Genomic DNA, 5116 nt, shown 5'->3' on the forward strand with positions numbered 1-5116 from the left:
GAGGTCTTGAGAGTGGAGTCCTCATGAAGGGATTAGTGCCCTTATAAGAAGAGGAATACGGACCAGAGCTTGCTCTCTTTCCATGCGCCCGCCTGAGGAAAGACACAGTGAGACGGTGGCCTCTGCAAGCCAGGAAGAGGGACTTCCCCAGACTCCAGAACTGAGAAAAGGAATGTGTGTTGTTTGTTTAAGCCACCCAGTCTACAGTATTTTGTTATAGAAGCCCGAACTAGGACACTCACTGAGGGCAAATTGATAGTCTATTGTTTGGATAAATCAATTTTTCAGGAAATTCAACTTTATCTTCCTGATCAAGAATTTTCTTGAAGCCCTGGCCGGTTTGGCTCAGTGGTTAGAACGTCGGCCTGCGGTACAGAGACCCGGGTTCGGTTCCCGCAAAGGGCATGTACCTCGGTTGCAGTTTGTCCCAGGCCCTGGTTGGTCGTGCGGGTGGCAGCCACTCGATGTGTCCCTTTCACGTCGATGTTTCTCTCTCTCTCTCTGTTCCTCTCTCTCCCTCCCACTCTACCTGAACAAAAAATGGAAAAATGTCCTCAGGTGAAGATAAAAAAATAAAAAAAAAAAGAATTTTCTTGAAGAGTAAAATCGTGTTCCTACAGACAGTAAGCTGTATGGCTGGAGACAGTTTCGGTTCTCAATATTTGCAAAGTTCAACAAAATAAAATTAATACTGTCTGCAAAAGAGAAAAAGAAAAAGTTGCTTTTCTCTTGTATCTTGGCCACCGACATGCCCTGCAGACTGAGGAAGACCCTGGACGTCGGGGCCACGGGAGCCACGGCCACATGGCAAGCACAGGAGCAGCCGGGAGGCCAGGTGATGCTGGTGGCTGGCATCATCACAGGATCAACTTCGACAAACATCGCGGAAAGCTGAGCCATTATCACCTAAAGAGGAACCAGAGCTTCTGCCCATCTGTCAACCTCGATTCCCTGTGGGCCTTGGTCAGTGAGCAGACGTGGTCATTGCTGCCGTAATCGAGGCTGGAGCAGCTCCTGTCACGGACGTGGTGCGATCCGGCTTCGACAACTTTGTGGGGAAGGGAAACCCCGCAAGCGGCCTGTCATTGTGAAGGCCAAATTCTTCAGCAGAACAGCTGAAGAGAAGATTAAGGTGTTGATGGGCCTGTGTCCTGGTAGTTGAAGCCACAAGGAAGGAAGTTCATTAAAATGTGCACAAGTAAAAAAAAAAAAGTTGATTTTCAGAGTTAAAACCAAATGAAAAAAAAAAAAGTCATTTTAGAGCATACGGGTAGATGCAAAGCACACTCTAAGCCCTTGTTATCTGAGGTGTGGGCCGCCCCACGCAAGTCCTGGTGCTTCGTGCAATTACTGTTCCAGTCTCGAGACAAATACTGATGAAGCACCAGGAATGCTCATGGACAGTCCCAGGGCCAGCTCTGGACATGGTCCTGAGGGCCTGCTGCTGACGAGGTTACTGAGTTGCAAGGGTGAAATCTCCTAGGGGCACCAAGGGGACACTATAGGAAAGTAAAAACACGGCACTGTGTCTAAGGCTCTGTCACTGTCTCTCCAACCAGCCGGCAGGGAATCAATTCGGACATTGACTTGATTAACAGTAGTTAAATATTAAAATTGCTTTTGCAAAGTTATCAGCTTAGGAACTTACTCCAAATTCTACCTTAATCCATCTTTTTGCAACAACTCTTCTCAAAATATAAATCAGATAAAATCTTCCTAGGAAATATGATGAAATAATATAAAGAATACTGATCTGAGAGTGGAGTTCTTGTCCTTATTGACTGCCCAACTTTGGCCAAATCACCCAGTCTTTCTCTGTATAAAGCCTAAATTATTTAGTATCTGCCTCTTTACAGAAAAAGTTAGCTGATCCTGGAATCTCCCTTGCCTGTCTCTTTCCAAAATGTATTCATAACTTCCTGGTCCCCATCAGCTAGTAAATCACAGTCCCACTTCAAATTTTAACCTCAAACCCAATTTAAACCAGTTCACTCCAGTCTGCAGTGCAGGGCTAAGGGGGACCCGGATTTCTCGGGTAAGGAAGTCCAGTTGTTGCTCCAAGATGACTCCTTCCTGTCTCTTTTTACAAACTATCTTCTCCTGCACTTGTTTGTTGATTTGTTGATGGCAGCCATTCTGGCAAATGTGAGGTGATACCTCATAGTTGTTTTAATTTGCATCTCTCTGATGGTAGTGATGTTGAGCAGTTCTTTACGTCTCTTGGCTGTTTGTGCGTCCTGTTTGAAGAGGTGTCTCTTTAGGTCCTCTGCCCATTTTTTAATTGGGCTCTTTGTCTTCCTTTTTTTTTGAGTTGTATGAGTACTCTATATATTTTGGAAATTAACCCCATATCTTATGTATCATTGTCAGTTATGCTCTCTCATATAGGGAGTTCTCTTTCCATTTTGATGCTTGTTTCTTTTGCTGTGCAAAAGCGTTTTTGTTTGATGCAGTCCCATGTATTAATTTTTTCCTTTGTTTCTCTTGCCTTAAGCATTGTATCAATGAAAATTCTGCTGCATGCGATGTCTGGAATTTCTTGCCTACATTTTATTCTAGGATTTTTATGGATTCACGAGTCACATTTAAGTCTTTTATCCTTTTTGAGTTTATTCTTATGTATGGTGTAAGTTGGTGGTCTGGTTTAATTATTATTATTATTATTTTGCATGTATTTGTTAAATTTTGCCTACACCATTTATTAAAGAGGCTGTCTTTATTCCAATGTATGCTCTTGCCACCTTTCTCAAATATTAATTGAGCATAATGTCTTGGGTCAATTTCTGGGTTCTCTGTTCTGTTCCATTGATCCATATTCCTGTTCTTGTGCCAGTACCAGGCTGTTTTGATTACAATGGTTTTGTAGTATAACCTGATATTTAATATTGTGATTCCTCCTACTTTGTTCTTCTTTTCAAGATTGCTGTGGCTATTCATGGTCTTTTTTGTTTCCATATAAACTTTTGGAGTATTTGTTCCCGTTCTGTGAAATATGTTCTTGGTATTTTAATGGAGATGGCACTGAATCTATAGATTTCTTTGGGTAGTATGGACATTTTAATGATATTAATTCTTTCAATCCATGAACAAGGTATGAACAAGGTATATGTTTCCACCTTTTTATATCTTCCTCTACTTCTCCTTTCAATGTCCTATAGTTTTCTGCAAATAGATCCTTTATTTCTTTGGTTAAGTTTATTCCTAGGTACCTTAAATTTTTTGCCACAATGATAAATGGGACTGTTTTTTTAGTTTCTCTTTCTATGGGCTCATGACTGGTGTATAAAAATGCTAATGATTTCTGGATATTGATTTTGTATCCTTTTACTTTACCAAATTTATTTATTAAATCTAGTAGTTTTTTTATGGCGTTTTTAGGGTTTTCTATGTACAACGTTATGTCATCTTTTAATAATGACAGTTTCACTTCCTCCTTTCCAATTTGGATCTCTTTTATTTTTTCTTCTTGTCCAATTGCTGTGGCTAAGACTTCCAGTACTATATTAAATAAGAGTGGTGAAAGTGGACATCCCTGTCTTGTTCCTGTTCTTAATGGAAATGTTTTTAGTTTTTGCCCATTGAGTATGATGTTGGCTATAGGCTTGTCATAAATAGACTTTAGAAAAGGGGACTCTAGTACACTGCTGGTGGGAATGCAGACTGGTACAGCCACTATGGAACTCAATATGTTGTTTCTTCAAGAAATTAAAAATGTAACTGCCATTTGACCCAGTAATCCCACTTCTAGGAATATATTATAAGAAGCCTGAAACACCAATCAGAAAGAATATATATACCCCTATGTTCTTAGCAGCACTATTTACAATTGCTAAGATCTGGAAACAGCCCAAGTGCTCATCAACAGATGCGTGGATAAAAAAGCTGTGGTACATATACACAATGGAATACTATGCAGCTGTAAGAAAGAAAGATCCCTTATCCTTTGAGACAACATGGAGGGACGTAGAGAGTATCATGCTAAGCAAAATAAGCCAGTCAGGAAAGACAAGTACTACATGATCGCACTTATTTATGGAATATAATGAACAAAATAAAATGATAAACAAAACAGGTCCAGAGACATAGAAGTAGGGTTCAGACTTCAGAGGAGTGGGCAATTGGGGAGGGAAGAGAAAAACCAAAGAACTTATGCATATAAGCATAACCAATGGACATAGACAACAATGCTGGGGTGTGGGGCAGGAATGGGAGGAGGGTGTCAATGGTGGGGGGGGGGAACATCTGTAACAAAAATAAATTAATTTTAAAAATTAATTAATTAAAAAATGATTTTTTCAATTTGTTTATGTGATGAGGACCCTGAAGAAACAGATTTTCATTATTTATCTGTCTGCCTATATGCTTCTCAGGCTAACATTGACCAGTTTCTATGCCATCTCTTCATCTGCCTTCTAAGTGCTGCCTCTTTGGCAATGTTTGGGATGGTCCTTTGGACGGATCTGTGGAGAATCTCCCTACACAATTTTCTGACAATGGACATTCCTGCTGCAGCTTGACTTTTTCTTCCCCTTCAGCTCTCACCATCAGAGTTTCTTGAGACTGGCATCTTTTTGTATAATGGACATTCCTTCTGGACTCCAGTAATCATTTGAGACAATAAACAGAGAGAATATAGACAGTTCCTCCACCATCTTCTCCCCACCCACCATTATTTCTTCCCAATTAAGGCAACAGAAAACATCAGCAAAGCTTTTGCCTAACCAGGCAGTGAACTAGGAAATGGAACGGCACTCAGATTTTTTTTGTAAAATCCCTAATCCCTCACTTGTTCACTTGCCAGAGAGAAGGAGAGAAGGTGTTATAGGAAAGTAAGAAAGTAATATTTCATCATAAATGCTATCCTTTCCCTATGACCTATGTCCCCAGTGATGACTTTTTCATCTCTCTCTACCCCAGCCACACCCACCACAACCATCTCATGTCAACTGAAGAGAGAAATTGGAGCAGACATACTGGTAGGAGAGGTGGGTTTCCCCCAGTTGGTAACCCTGACACATTAGGTGTTTGCTCTGTCAAGAGTGTAAAAATTAAGTAATGAATTGCTCTGTCAAGAGTGCCAATTCAACAACCTGCAAAATGGAAGTGGAGAGAGAAG

The 5116-nt window shown here is 40.6% G+C and overlaps 1 pseudogene; it reads left to right on the forward strand.

The window, feature by feature from the left end:
- Positions 1 to 748: 748 nt before the first annotated feature.
- LOC118631851 lies at positions 749 to 1162 on the forward strand (annotated as a pseudogene).
- The last annotated feature ends 3954 nt before the right edge of the window (positions 1163 to 5116 follow it).

The sequence above is a fragment of the Molossus molossus genome, unplaced genomic scaffold (assembly GCF_014108415.1).
Source record: "Molossus molossus isolate mMolMol1 unplaced genomic scaffold, mMolMol1.p scaffold_m16_p_16, whole genome shotgun sequence".
Lineage (NCBI taxonomy): Eukaryota > Metazoa > Chordata > Mammalia > Chiroptera > Molossidae > Molossus > Molossus molossus.